Here is a 17,344-nt window from a genome sequence, read left to right as displayed (position 1 = left end):
GTTACTGTCTCTTACACTCTCCTACACTCTGTTACTGTCTCTTACACTCTCTTACACTCTGTTACACTCTCTTACACGCTGTTACACTCTCCTACACTCTGTTACTGTCTATTACACTCTGCTACTGTCTCTTTCACTCTCTTACACTATGTTACACTCTCTTACACTCTGCTGCTGTCTCTTACACTCTGTTACTGTCTCTTACACTCTGTTACTGTCTCTTACACTCTCTTACACTCTGTTACCGTCTCCTATACTCTGTTACTGTCTCCTATGCTCTGTCACACTCTCTTACACTCCGCTACTGTCTCATATACTCTTTTACTGTCTCTTACACAGGTTTACGATGTCTACGCGAAGAGATCCCCAAAGACGTTCACAGTATACTGAGATCATTCAGGACTATGTGATCCTAGAGGACGGTATATGCCATGTGACACTCTGGTACACTCTACTACACTCTACTACTGCCTCTTTCACTCTGCTACTGTCTCTTACACTCTGTTACTGTCTCTTACACTTTGCTACTGTATCTTACACTCTGCTATTGTCTCTTACACTCTGCTACTGTCTATAACACTCTCTTACACTCTGTTACTGTCTATTACACTCTGCTACTGTCTCTTTCACTCTCTTACACTATGTTACACTCTCTTACACTCTGCTGCTGTCTCTTACACTCTGTTACTGTCTCTTACACTCTGTTACTGTCTCTTACACTCTACTACACTCTGTTACTGTCTCTTACACTCTCTTACACTCTGTTACACTCTCTTACATGCTGTTACACTCTCTTACACTCTGTTACTGTCTCTTACACTCTCTTACACTCTGTTACTGTCTTTTACACTCTGTTACTGTCTCTTACACTCTGCTACTGTATCTTACACTCTGCTATTGTCTCTTACACTCTGCTACTGTCTACAACACTATGCTACTGTCTCTTACACTCTCTTACACTATGTTACACTCTCTTACACTCTGCTGCTGTCTCTTACACTCTGTTACTGTCTCTTACACTCTGTTACTGTCTCTTACACTCTGTTACTGTCTCTTACACTCTCCTACACTCTGTTACTGTCTCTTACACTCTCTTACACTCTGTTACACTCTCTTACACGCTGTTACACTCTCCTACACTCTGTTACTGTCTATTACACTCTGCTACTGTCTCTTTCACTCTCTTACACTCTGTTACTGTCTCTTACACTCTTACACTCTGCTGCTGTCTCTTACACTCTGTTACTGTCTCTTACACTCTGTTACTGTCTATTACACTCTGCTATTGTCTCTTACACTCTGTTACACTCTGCTACAGTCTATTACACTCTGCTACAGTCTATTACACTCTGCTACTGTCTCTTACACTCTGCTATTGTCTCTTATACTCTGCTACTGTCTCTTACACTCTATTACACTCTGTTACTGTCTATTACACTCTGCTACTGTCTCTTACACTCTCTTACACTATGTTACACTCTCTTACACTCTGCTGCTGTCTCTTACACACTGTTACTGTCTCTTACACTCCGTTACTGTCTCTTACACTCTCCTACACTCTGTTACTGTCTCTTACACTCTGTTACACTCTCTTACTGTCTCTTACACTCTGTTACACTCTCTTACACGCTGTTACACTCTCTTACACTCTGTTACTGTCTCTTACACTCTCTTACACTCTGCTACTGTCTCTTACACTCTGCTACTGTCTCTTACACTCTGCTACTCTCTCTTTCACTTTGCTTCTGTCTCTTACACACTGCTACTGTCTCTTACGCTCTGTTACTGTCTCTTACACTCTACTACACTCTCGTATACTCTGTTACTGTCTCTTACACTCTGTTACTGTCTCTTACACTCTGTTACTGTCTCTTACACTCTGCTATTGTCTCTTACACTCTGCTACTGTCTATAACACTGTCTTACACTCTGTTACTGTCTATTACACTCTGCTACTGTCTCTTTCACTCTCTTACACTATGTTACACTCTCTTACACTCTGCTGCTGTCTCTTACACTCTGTTACTGTCTCTTACACTCTGTTACTGTCTCTTACACTCTCCTACACTCTGTTACTGTCTCCTACACTCTCTTACACTCTGTTACACTCTCTTACACGCTGTTACACTCTATTACACTCTGTTAATTTCTCTTACACTCTCTTACACTCTGCTACTGTCTCTTACACTCTGCTACTCTCTCTTTCACTCTGTTTCTGTCTCTTACACTCTGCTTCTGTCTCTTATGCTCTGTTACTGTCTCTTATGCTCTGTTACTGTCTCTTACACTCTACTACACTCTCGTACACTCTGTTACTGTCTCTTACACTCTGTTACACTCTCTTACACTATGTTACTGTCTCTTACACTCTGCTGCTGTCTTTTACACTCTGTTACTGTCTCTTATACTCTCTTACACTCTCCTACACTCTGCTACTTTCTCTTACACCCTCTTACACTCTTACTGTCTCTTACACTCTGTTACTGTCTCTTAAACTCTGCTACTGTCTATAACACTCTCTTACACTCTATTACTGTCTATTACACTCTGCTACTGTCTCTTACACTCTCTTACAGTATTTTACACTCTGCTACAGTCTATTACACTCTGCTACTGTCTCTTACACTCTGCTATTGTCCCTTACACTCTGCTACTGTCTATAACACTCTCTTACACTCTCTTACACTCTGCTACTGTCTCTTACACTCTGTTACTGTCTCTTACACTCTCCTACACTATGTTACTGTCTCTTACACTCTCTTACACTCTGTTACACTCTCTTACACTCTGTAACTGTCTCTTACACTCTCTTACACTCTGCTACTGTCTATAACACTCTCTTACACTCTGTTACTGTCTATTACACTCTGCTACTGTCTCTTACACTCTCTTACACTATGTTACACTCTGCTACTGTCTCTTTCACTCTCTTACACTATGTTACACTCTCTTACACTCTGCTGCTGTCTCTTACACTCTGTTACTGTCTATTACACTCTGCTACTGTCTCTTACACTCTCTTACACTCTGCTGCTGTCTCTTACACTCTGTTACTGTCTCTTACACTCTGTTACACTCTGTTACACTCTCTTACACTCTGTAACTGTCTCTTACACTCTCTTACACTCTGTTACTGTCTCCTATACTCTGTTACACTTTCTTACACTCCACTACTGTCTCATACGCTCTTTTACTGTCTCTTACACAGGTTTACGAGGTCTACGCGAAGAGATCCCCAAAGACGTTCACAGTATACTGAGATCATTCAGGACTATGTGATCCTAGAGGACGGTATATGCCATGTGACACTCTCTTACACTCTACTACACTCTACTACTGTCTCTTTCACTCTGCTACTGTCTCTTACACTCTGTCACTGTCTTTTACACTCTGTTACTGTCTCTTACACTCTGCTACTGTATCTTACACTCTGCTACTGTCTATAACACTCTCTTACACTCTGTTACTGTCTATTACACTCTGCTACTGTCTCTTACACTCTCTTACACTATGTTACACTCTCTTACACTCTGCTGCTTACTCTTACACTCTGTTACTGTCTCTGACACTCTCCTACACTCTGTTACTGTCTATTACACTCTGCTACTGTCTCTTTCACTCTCTTACACTATGTTACACTCTCTTACACTCTGCTGCTGTCTCTTACACTCTGTTACTGTCTCTTACACTCTGTTACTGTCTCTTACACTCTACTACACTCTGTTACTGTCTCTTACACTCTGTTACACTCTCTTACATGCTGTTACACTCTCTTACACTCTGTTACTGTCTCTTACACTCTCTTACACTCTGCTACTGTCTCTTACACTCTGCTACTGTCTCTTACACTCTGCTACTCTCTCTTTCACTCTGCTTCTGTCTCTTACACTCTGCTACTGTCTCTTATGCTCTGTTACTGTCTCTTACACTCTGTTACACTCTCTTACACTCTGCTGCTGTCTCTTACACTCTGTTACTGTCTCTTACACTCTTACTGTCTCTTACACTCTCTTACACTCTCCTACACTCTGCTACTGTCTCTTACACCCTCTTACACTCTGTTACTGTCTCTTACACTCTGTTACTGTCTCTTACACTCTCCTACACTATGTTACTGTCTCTTACACTCTCTTACACTCTGTTACACTCTTTTACACTCTGTAACTGTCTCTTACACTCTCTTACACTCTGCTACTGTCTATAACACTCTCTTACACTCTGTTACTGTCTATTACACTCTGCTACTGTCTCTTACACTCTCTTACACTATGTTACACTCTGCTACAGTCTATTACACTCTGCTACTGTCTCTTACACTCTGCTATTGTCTCTTACACTCTGATACTGTCTATAACACTCTCTTACACTCTGTTACTGTCTATTACACTCTGCTACTGTCTCTTACACTCTCTTACACTCTGCTGCTGTCTATTAAACTCTGCTACTGTCTCTTACACTCTGCTATTGTCTATAACACTCTGCTACTGTCTATAACACTCTCTTACACTCTGTTACTGTCTATTACACTCCGCTACTGTCTCTTACACTCTCTTACACTCTGTTACACTCTGTTACAGTCTATTACACTCTGCTACTGTCTCTTACACTCTGCTATTGTCTCTTGCACTCTGCTACTGTCTATAACACTCTCTTACACTCTGTTACTGTCTATTACACTCTGCTATTGTCTCTTACACTCTCTTACACTCTGTTACACTCTGCTACTGTCTCTTACACTCTGCTACTGTCTCTTACACTCTATTACACTCTGTTACTGTCTATTACACTCTGCTACTGTCTCTTACACTCTCTTACACTATGTTACACTCTCTAACACTCTGCTGCTGTCTCTTACACTCTGTTACTGTCTCTTACACTCCGTTACTGTCTCTTACACTCTCCTACACTCTGTTACTGTCTCTTACACTCTGTTACACTCTCTTACTGTCTCTTACACTCTGTTACACTCTCTTACACGCTGTTACACTCTCTTACACTCTGTTACTGTCTCTTACACTCTTACACTCTGCTACTGTCTCTTACACTCTGCTACTGTCTCTTACACTCTGCTACTCTCTCTTTCACTTTGCTTCTGTCTCTTACACACTGCTACTGTCTCTTACGCTGTGTTACTGTCTCTTACACTCTACTACACTCTCGTATACTCTGTTACTGTCTCTTACACTCTGTTACTGTCTCGTACACTCTGTTACTGTCTCGTACACTCTGTTACTGTCTCGTACACTCTGTTACTGTCTCTTACACTCTGTTACACTCTCTTACACTCTGTTACTGTCTCTTACACTCTTACACTCTGCTGCTGTCTCTTACACTCTGTTACTGTCTCTTACACTCTGTTACTGTATATTACACTCTGCTACTGTCTCTTACACTCTGCTATTGTCTCTTGCACTCTGCTACTGTCTATAACACTCTCTTACACTCTGTTACTGTCTATTACACTCTGCTATTGTCTCTTACACTCTCTTACACTCTGTTACACTCTGCTACAGTCTATTACACTCTGCTACTGTCTCTTACACTCTGCTATTGTCTCTTACACTCTGCTACTGTCTCTTACACTCTATTACACTCTGTTACTGTCTCTTACACTCTGCTACTATCTCTTTCACTCTCTTACACTATGTTACACACTCTTACACTCTGCTGCTGTCTCTTACACTCTGTTACTGTCTCTTACACTCTGTTACTGTCTCTTACACTCTCTTACACTCTGTTACACTCTCTTACATGCTGTTACACTCTCTTACACTCTGTTACTGTCTATTACACTCTCTTACACTCTGCTACTGTCTCTTACTCTCTGCTACTGTCTCTTACACTCTGCTACTCTCTCTTTCACTCTGCTTCTGTCTCTTACACTCTGCTACTGTCTCTTACGCTCTGTTACTGTCTCTTACACTCTGTTACACTCTCACACTCTGCTGCTGTCTCTTACACTCTGTTACTGTCTCTTACACTCTGTTACTGTCTCTTACACTCTCTTACACTCTCCTACACTCTGCTACTGTCTCTTACACCCTCCTACACTCTGCTACTGTCTCTTACACCCTCTTACACTCTGTTACTGTCTCTTAAACTCTGCTACTGTCTATAACACTCTCTTACACTCTGTTAATGTCTATTACACTCTGCTACTGTCTCTTACACTCTCTTACACTGTTACACTCTGCTACAGTCTATTACACTCTGCTACTGTCTCTTACACTCTGCTATTGTCTCTTACACTCTGCTACTGTCTATAACACTCTCTTACACTCTGTTACTGTCTATTACACTCTGCTACTGTCTCTTACACTCTCTTACACTCTGCTGCTGTCTATTACACTCTGCTACTGTCTCTTACACTCTGCTATTGTCTCTTACACTCTGCTACTGTCTATAACACTCTCTTACACTCTGTTACTGTCTATTACACTCTGCTACAGTCTCTTACACTCTCTTACACTATGTTACACTCTGCTCCAGTCTATTACACTCTGCTATTGTCTCTTACACTCTGCTACTGTCTATAACACTCTCTTACACTCTGTTACTGTCTATTACACTCTGCGACTGTCTCTTCAACTCTCTTACACTCTTCTGCTGTCTCTTACACTCTGTTACTGTCTCTTACACTATGTTACACTCTCTTACACTCTGTAACTGTCTCTTACACTCTCTTACACTCTGTTACTGTCTCCTATACTCTGTTACTGTCTCCTATACTCTGTTACACTCTCTTACACTCTGCTGCTGTCTCTTACACTCTGTTACTGTCTCTTACACTCTCTTACTGTCTCTTACACTCTCTTACACTCTCTTACACTCTGCTACTGTCTCTTACACCCTCTTACACTCTTACTGTCTCTTACACTCTGTTACTGTCTCTTAAACTCTGCTACTGTCTATAACACTCTCTTACACTCTATTACTGTCTATTACACTCTGCTACTGTCTCTTACACTCTCTTACACTATTTTACACTCTGCTACAGTCTATTACACTCTGCTACTGTCTCTTACACTCTGCTATTGTCCCTTACACTCTGCTACTGTCTATAACACTCTCTTACACTCTCTTACACTCTGCTACTCTCTCTTACACTCTGTTACTGTCTCTTACACTCTCCTACACTATGTTACTGTCTCTTACACTCTCTTACACTCTGTTACACTCTCTTACACTCTGTAACTGTCTCTTACACTCTCTTACACTCTGCTACTGTCTATAACACTCTCTTACACTCTGTTACTGTCTATTACACTCTGCTACTGTCTCTTACACTCTCTTACACTATGTTACACTCTGCTACAGTCTATTACACTCTGCTACTGTCTCTTACACTCTGCTATTGTCTCTTACACTCTGCTACTGTCTATAACACTCTCTTACACTCTGTTACTGTCTATTACACTCTGCTACTGTCTCTTACACTCTCTTACACTCTGCTGCTGTCTATTACACTCTGCTACTGTCTCTTACACTCTGCTATTGTCTCTTACACTCTGCTACTGTCTATAACACTCTCTTACACTCTGCTCCAGTCTATTACACTCTGCTATTGTCTCTTACACTCTGCTACTGTCTATAACACTCTCTTACACTCTTACTGTCTATTACACTCTGCGACTGTCTCTTCAACTCTCTTACACTCTTCTGCTGTCTCTTACACTCTGTTACTGTCTCTTACACTATGTTACACTCTCTTACACTCTGTAACTGTCTCTTACACTCTCTTACACTCTGTTACTGTCTCCTATACTCTGTTACTGTCTCCTATACTCTGTTACTGTCTCCTATACTCTGTTACACTCTCTTACACTCTGCTGCTGTCTCTTACACTCTGTTACTGTCTCTTACACTCTGTTACTGTCTATTACACTCTCTTACACTCTCCTACACTCTCCTACACTCTTCTACTGTCTCTTACACCCCCTTACACTCTGTTACTGTCTCTTACACTCCCTTACACTCTGTTACACTCTCTTACATGCTGTTACACTCTCTTACACGCTGTTACACCCTCTTACACACTGTTACTGTCTCTTACACTCTCTTACACTCTGCTACTATCTCTTACACTCTGTTACTGTCTCTTACACTCTGCTACTATCTCTTACACTCTACTACTGTCTCTTTCACTCTGCTACTGTCTCTTACACTCTGCTACTATCTCTTACGCTCTGTTACTGTCTCTTACACTCTACTACACTCTCATACACTCTGTTACTGTATCTTACACTCTGTTACTGTCTCTTACACTCTATTACTGTCTCTTACACTCTGCTATTGTCTCTTACACTCTGCTACTGTCTATAACACTGTCTTACACTCTGTTACTGTCTATTACACTCTGCTACTGTCTCTTTCACTCTCTTACACTATGTTACACTCTCTTACACTCTGCTGCTGTCTCTTACACTCTGTTACTGTCTCTTACACTCTGTTACTGTCTCTTACACTCTCCTACACTCTGTTACTGTCTCCTACACTCTCTTACACTCTGTTACACTCTCTTACACGCTGTTACACTCTACTACACTCTGTTAATTTCTCTTACACTCTCTTACACTCTGCTACTGTCTCTTACACTCTGCTACTCTCTCTTTCACTCTGTTTCTGTCTCTTACACTCTGCTTCTGTCTCTTATGCTCTGTTACTGTCTCTTATGCTCTGTTACTGTCTCTTACACTCTACTACACTCTCGTACACTCTGTTACTGTCTCTTAAACTCTGTTACACTCTCTTACACTCTGTTACACTCTGTTACACTCTCTTACACTCTGTAACTGTCTCTTACACTCTCTTACACTCTGTTACTGTCTCCTATACTCTGTTACACTTTCTTACACTCCACTACTGTCTCATATACTCTTTTACTGTCTCTTACACAGGTTTACGAGGTCTACGCGAAGAGATCCCCAAAGACGTTCACAGTATACTGAGATCATTCAGGACTATGTGATCCTAGAGGACGGTATATGCCATGTGACACTCTCTTACACTCTACTACACTCTACTACTGTCTCTTTCACTCTGCTACTGTCTCTTACACTCTGTTACTGTCTTTTACACTCTGTTACTGTCTCTTACACTCTGCTACTGTATCTTACACTCTGCTATTGTCTCTTACACTCTGTTACTGTCTATTACACTCTGCTACTGTCTCTTACACTCTCTTACACTATGTTACACTCTCTTACACTCTGCTGCTGACTCTTACACTCTGTTACTGTCTCTGACACTCTCCTACACTCTGTTACTGTCTATTACACTCTGCTACTGTCTCTTTCACTCTCTTACACTATGTTACACTCTCTTACACTCTGCTGCTGTCTCTTACACTCTGTTACTGTCTCTTACACTCTACTACACTCTGTTACTGTCTCTTACACTCTCTTACACTCTGTTACACTCTCTTACATGCTGTTACACTCTCTTACACTCTGTTACTGTCTCTTACACTCTCTTACACTCTGCTACTGTCTCTTACACTCTGCTACTGTCTCTTACACTCTGCTACTCTCTCTTTCACTCTGCTTCTGTCTCTTACACTCTGCTACTGTCTCTTACGCTCTGTTACTGTCTCTTACACTCTGTTACACTCTCTTACACTCTGCTGCTGTCTCTTACACTCTGTTACTGTCTCTTACACTCTTACTGTCTCTTACACTCTCTTACACTCTCCTACACTCTGCTACTGTCTCTTACACCCTCTTACACTCTGTTACTGTCTCTTACACTCTGTTACTGTCTCTTACACTCTCCTACACTATGTTACTGTCTCTTACACTCTCTTACACTCTGTTACACTCTCTTACACTCTGTAACTGTCTCTTACACTCTCTTACACTCTGCTACTGTCTATAACACTCTCTTACACTCAGTTACTGTCTATTACACTCTGCTACTGTCTCTTACACTCTCTTACACTATGTTACACTCTGCTACTGTCTCTTACACTCTGCTATTGTCTCTTACACTCTGCTACTGTCTATAACACTCTCTTACACTCTGTTACTGTCTATTACACTCTGCTACTGTCTCTTACACTCTCTTACACTCTGCTGCTGTCTCTTACACTCTGTTACTGTCTCTTACACTCTGTTACACTCTCTTACACTCTCTTACACTCTGTAACTGTCTCTTACACTCTCTTACACTCTGTTACTGTCTCCTATACTCTGTTACACTTTCTTACACTCCACTACTGTCTCATATACTCTTTTACTGTCTCTTACACAGGTTTACGAGGTCTACGCGAAGAGATCCCCAAAGACGTTCACAGTATACTGAGATCATTCAGGACTATGTGATCCTAGAGGACGGTATATGCCATGTGACACTCTCTTACACTCTACTACACTCTACTACTGTCTCTTTCACTCTGCTACTGTCTCTTACACTCTGTTACTGTCTTTTACACTCTGTTACTGTCTCTTACACTCTGCTACTGTATCTTACACTCTGCTATTGTCTCTTACACTCTGCTACTGTCTATAACACTCTCTTACACTCTGTTACTGTCTATTACACTCTGCTACTGTCTCTTACACTCTCTTACACTATGTTACACTCTCTTACACTCTGCTGCTGACTCTTACACTCTGTTACTGTCTCTGACACTCTCCTACACTCTGTTACTGTCCATTACACTCTGCTACTGTCTCTTTCACTCTCTTACACTATGTTACACTCTCTTACACTCTGCTGCTGTCTCTTACACTCTGTTACTGTCTCTTACACTCTGTTACTGTCTCTTACACTCTGTTACTGTCTCTTACACTCTCCTACACTCTGTTACTGTCTCTTACACTCTCTTACACTCTGTTACACTCTCTTACACGCTGTTACACTCTCCTACACTCTGTTACTGTCTATTACACTCTGCTACTGTCTCTTTCACTCTCTTACACTATGTTACACTCTCTTACACTCTGCTGCTGTCTCTTACACTCTGTTACTGTCTCTTACACTCTGTTACTGTCTCTTACACTCTCTTACACTCTGTTACCGTCTCCTATACTCTGTTACTGTCTCCTATGCTCTGTCACACTCTCTTACACTCCGCTACTGTCTCATATACTCTTTTACTGTCTCTTACACAGGTTTACGATGTCTACGCGAAGAGATCCCCAAAGACGTTCACAGTATACTGAGATCATTCAGGACTATGTGATCCTAGAGGACGGTATATGCCATGTGACACTCTGGTACACTCTACTACACTCTACTACTGCCTCTTTCACTCTGCTACTGTCTCTTACACTCTGTTACTGTCTCTTACACTTTGCTACTGTATCTTACACTCTGCTATTGTCTCTTACACTCTGCTACTGTCTATAACACTCTCTTACACTCTCTTACTGTCTATTACACTCTGCTACTGTCTCTTACACTCTCTTACACTCTGCTGCTGTCAATTACACTCTGCTACTGTCTCTTACACTCTGCTATTGTCTATAACACTCTGCTACTGTCTATAACACTCTCTTACACTCTGTTACTGTCTATTACACTCCGCTACTGTCTCTTACACTCTCTTACACTCTGTTACACTCTCTTACACTCTGTTACACTCTGTTACAGTCTATTACACTCTGCTACTGTCTCTTACACTCTGCTATTGTCTCTTGCACTCTGCTACTGTCTATAACACTCTCTTACACTCTGTTACTGTCTATTACACTCTGCTATTGTCTCTTACACTCTCTTACACTCTGTTACACTCTGCTACAGTCTATTACACTCTGCTACTGTCTCTTACACTCTGCTACTGTCTCTTACACTCTATTACACTCTGTTACTGTCTATTACACTCTGCTACTGTCTCTTACACTCTCTTACACTATGGTACACTCTCTAACACTCTGCTGCTGTCTCTTACACTCTGTTACTGTCTCTTACACTCCGTTACTGTCTCTTACACTCTCCTACACTCTGTTACTGTCTCTTACACTCTGTTACACTCTCTTACTGTCTCTTACACTCTGTTACACTCTCTTACACGCTGTTACACTCTCTTACACTCTGTTACTGTCTCTTACACTCTTACACTCTGCTACTGTCTCTTACACTCTGCTACTGTCTCTTACACTCTGCTACTCTCTCTTTCACTTTGCTTCTGTCTCTTACACACTGCTACTGTCTCTTACGCTGTGTTACTGTCTCTTACACTCTACTACACTCTCGTATACTCTGTTACTGTCTCTTACACTCTGTTACTGTCTCGTACACTCTGTTACTGTCTCGTACACTCTGTTACTGTCTCGTACACTCTGTTACTGTCTCTTACACTCTGTTACACTCTCTTATACTCTGTTACTGTCTCTTACACTCTTACACTCTGCTGCTGTCTCTTACACTCTGTAACTGTCTCTTACACTCTGTTACTGTATATTACACTCTGCTACTGTCTCTTACACTCTGCTATTGTCTCTTGCACTCTGCTACTGTCTATAACACTCTCTTACACTCTGTTACTGTCTATTACACTCTGCTATTGTCTCTTACACTCTCTTACACTCTGTTACACTCTGCTACAGTCTATTACACTCTGCTACTGTCTCTTACACTCTGCTATTGTCTCTTACACTCTGCTACTGTCTCTTACACTCTATTACACTCTGTTACTGTCTATTACACTCTGCTACTATCTCTTTCACTCTCTTACACTATGTTACACACTCTTACACTCTGCTGCTGTCTCTTACACTCTGTTACTGTCTCTTACACTCTGTTACTGTCTCTTACACTCTCTTACACTCTGTTACACTCTCTTACATGCTGTTACACTCTCTTACACTCTGTTACTGTCTATTACACTCTCTTACACTCTGCTACTGTCTCTTACTCTCTGCTACTGTCTCTTACACTCTGCTACTCTCTCTTTCACTCTGCTTCTGTCTCTTACACTCTGCTACTGTCTCTTATGCTCTGTTACTGTCTCTTACACTCTGTTACACTCTCTTACACTCTGCTGCTGTCTCTTACACTCTGTTACTGTCTCTTACACTCTGTTACTGTCTCTTACACTCTCTTACACTCTCCTACACTCTGCTACTGTCTCTTACACCCTCTTACACTCTGTTACTGTCTCTTACACTCTGTTACTGTCTCTTAAACTCTGCTACTGTCTATAACACTCTCTTACACTCTGTTAATGTCTATTACACTCTGCTACTGTCTCTTACACTCTCTTACACTGTTACACTCTGCTACAGTCTATTACACTCTGCTACTGTCTCTTACACTCTGCTATTGTCTCTTACACTCTGCTACTGTCTATAACACTCTCTTACACTCTGTTACTGTCTATTACACTCTGCTACTGTCTCTTACACTCTCTTACACTCTGCTGCTGTCTATTACACTCTGCTACTGTCTCTTACACTCTGCTATTGTCTCTTACACTCTGCTACTGTCTATAACACTCTCTTACACTCTGTTACTGTCTATTACACTCTGCGACTGTCTCTTCAACTCTCTTACACTCTTCTGCTGTCTCTTACACTCTGTTACTGTCTCTTACACTATGTTACACTCTCTTACACTCTGTAACTGTCTCTTACACTCTCTTACACTCTGTTACTGTCTCCTATACTCTGTTACTGTCTCCTATACTCTGTTACACTCTCTTACACTCTGCTGCTGTCTCTTACATTCTGTTACTGTCTCTTACACTCTGTTACTGTCTCTTACACTCTCTTACACTCTCTTACACTCTCCTACACTCTGCTACTGTCTCTTACACCCTCTTACACTCTTACTGTCTCTTACACTCTGTTACTGTCTCTTAAACTCTGCTACTGTCTATAACACTCTCTTACACTCTATTACTGTCTATTACACTCTGCTACTGTCTCTTACACTCTCTTACACTATTTTACACTCTGCTACAGTCTATTACACTCTGCTACTGTCTCTTACACTCTGCTATTGTCCCTTACACTCTGCTACTGTCTATAACACTCTCTTACACTCTCTTACACTCTGCTACTGTCTCTTACACTCTGTTACTGTCTCTTACACTCTCCTACACTATGTTACTGTCTCTTACACTCTCTTACACTCTGTTACACTCTCTTACACTCTGTAACTGTCTCTTACACTCTCTTACACTCTGCTACTGTCTATAACACTCTCTTACACTCTGTTACTGTCTATTACACTCTGCTACTGTCTCTTACACTCTCTTACACTATGTTACACTCTGCTACAGTCTATTACACTCTGCTACTGTCTCTTACACTCTGCTATTGTCTCTTACACTCTGCTATTGTCTATAACACTCTCTTACACTCTGTTACTGTCTATTACACTCTGCTACTGTCTCTTACACTCTCTTACACTCTGCTGCTGTCTATTACACTCTGCTACTGTCTCTTACACTCTGCTATTGTCTCTTACACTCTGCTACTGTCTATAACACTCTCTTACACTCTGTTACTGTCTATTACACTCTGCTACAGTCTCTTACACTGTCTTACACTATGTTACACTCTGCTCCAGTCTATTACACTCTGCTATTGTCTCTTACACTCTGCTACTGTCTATAACACTCTCTTACACTCTGTTACTGTCTATTACACTCTGCGACTGTCTCTTCAACTCTCTTACACTCTTCTGCTGTCTCTTACACTCTGTTACTGTCTCTTACACTATGTTACACTCTCTTACACTCTGTAACTGTCTCTTACACTCTCTTACACTCTGTTACTGTCTCCTATACTCTGTTACTGTCTCCTATACTCTGTTACTGTCTCCTATACTCTGTTACACTCTCTTACACTCTGCTGCTGTCTCTTACACTCTGTTACTGTCTCTTACACTCTCTTACACTCTCTTACACTCTCTTACACTCTCCTACTGTCTCTTACACCCTCTTACACTCTGTTACTGTCTCTTACACTCTGTTACTGTCTCTTAAACTCTGCTACTGTCTATAACACTCTCGTACACTCTGTTACTGTCTATTACACTCTGCTACTGTCTCTTACACTCTCTTACACTATGTTACACTCTGCTACAGTCTATTACACTCTGCTACTGTCTCTTACACTCTGCTATTGTCTCTTACACTCTGCTACTGTCTCTTACACTCTGCTACTGTCTATAACACTCTCTTACACTCTGTTACTGTCTATTACACTCTGCTACTGTCTCTTACACTCTCTTACACTGTTACACTCTGCTACAGTCTATTACACTCTGCTACTGTCTCTTACACTCTGCTATTGTCTCTTACACTCTGCTACTGTCTATAACACTCTCTTACACTCTCTTACACTCTGCTACTGTCTCTTACACTCTGTTACTGTCTCTTACACTCTCCTACACTATGTTACTGTCTCTTACACTCTCTTACACTCTGTTACACTCTCTTACACTCTGTAACTGTCTCTTACACTCTCTTACACTCTGCTACTGTCTATAACACTCTCTTACACTCTGTTACTGTCTATTACACTCTGCTACTGTCTCTTACACTCTCTTACACTATGTTACACTCTGCTACAGTCTATTACACTCTGCTACTGTCTCTTACACTCTGCTATTGTCTCTTACACTCTGCTACTGTCTATAACACTCTCTTACACTCTGTTACTGTCTATTACACTCTGCTACTGTCTCTTACACTCTCTTACACTCTGCTGCTGTCTATTACACTCTGCTACTGTCTCTTACACTCTGCTATTGTCTCTTACACTCTGCTACTGTCTATAACACTCTCTTACACTCTGTTACTGTCTATTACACTCTGCTACAGTCTCTTACACTGTCTTACACTATGTTACACTCTGCTCCAGTCTATTACACTCTGCTATTGTCTCTTACACTCTGCTACTGTCTATAACACTCTCTTACACTCTGTTACTGTCTATTACACTCTGCGACTGTCTCTTCAACTCTCTTACACTCTTCTGCTGTCTCTTACACTCTGTTACTGTCTCTTACACTATGTTACACTCTCTTACACTCTGTAACTGTCTCTTACACTCTCTTACACTCTGTTACTGTCTCCTATACTCTGTTACTGTCTCCTATACTCTGTTACTGTCTCCTATACTCTGTTACACTCTCTTACACTCTGCTGCTGTCTCTTACACTCTGTTACTGTCTCTTACACTCTCTTACACTCTCTTACACTCTCTTACACTCTCCTACTGTCTCTTACACCCTCTTACACTCTGTTACTGTCTCTTACACTCTGTTACTGTCTCTTAAACTCTGCTACTGTCTATAACACTCTCGTACACTCTGTTACTGTCTATTACACTCTGCTACTGTCTCTTACACTCTCTTACACTATGTTACACTCTGCTACAGTCTATTACACTCTGCTACTGTCTCTTACACTCTGCTATTGTCTCTTACACTCTGCTACTGTCTCTTACACTCTGCTACTGTCTATAACACTCTCTTACACTCTGTTACTGTCTATTACACTCTGCTACTGTCTCTTACACTCTCTTACACTGTTACACTCTGCTACAGTCTATTACACTCTGCTACTGTCTCTTACACTCTGCTATTGTCTCTTACACTCTGCTACTGTCTATAACACTCTCTTACACTCTCTTACACTCTGCTACTGTCTCTTACACTCTGTTACTGTCTCTTACACTCTCCTACACTATGTTACTGTCTCTTACACTCTCTTACACTCTGTTACACTCTCTTACACTCTGTAACTGTCTCTTACACTCTCTTACACTCTGCTACTGTCTATAACACTCTCTTACACTCTGTTACTGTCTATTACACTCTGCTACTGTCTCTTACACTCTCTTACACTATGTTACACTCTGCTACAGTCTATTACACTCTGCTACTGTCTCTTACACTCTGCTATTGTCTCTTACACTCTGCTACTGTCTATAACACTCTCTTACACTCTGTTACTGTCTATTACACTCTGCTACTGTCTCTTACACTCTCTTACACTCTGCTGCTGTCTATTACACTCTGCTACTGTCTCTTACACTCTGCTATTGTCTCTTACACTCTGCTACTGTCTATAACACTCTCTTACACTCTGTTACTGTCTATTACACTCTGCTACAGTCTCTTACACTGTCTTACACTATGTTACACTCTGCTCCAGTCTATTACACTCTGCTATTGTCTCTTACACTCTGCTACTGTCTATAACACTCTCTTACACTCTGTTACTGTCTATTACACTCTGCGACTGTCTCTTCAACTCTCTTACACTCTTCTGCTGTCTCTTACACTCTGTTACTGTCTCTTACACTATGTTACACTCTCTTACACTCTGTAACTGTCTCTTACACTCTCTTACACTCTGTTACTGTCTCCTATACTCTGTTACTGTCTC

Source organism: Sceloporus occidentalis, unplaced genomic scaffold, assembly GCF_023333645.1.
Source record: "Sceloporus occidentalis isolate IW3139 unplaced genomic scaffold, rSceOcc1.0.p SCAF_29, whole genome shotgun sequence".
Taxonomy (NCBI): domain Eukaryota; kingdom Metazoa; phylum Chordata; class Lepidosauria; order Squamata; family Phrynosomatidae; genus Sceloporus; species Sceloporus occidentalis.
This window is presented reverse-complemented; position numbering follows the sequence as displayed.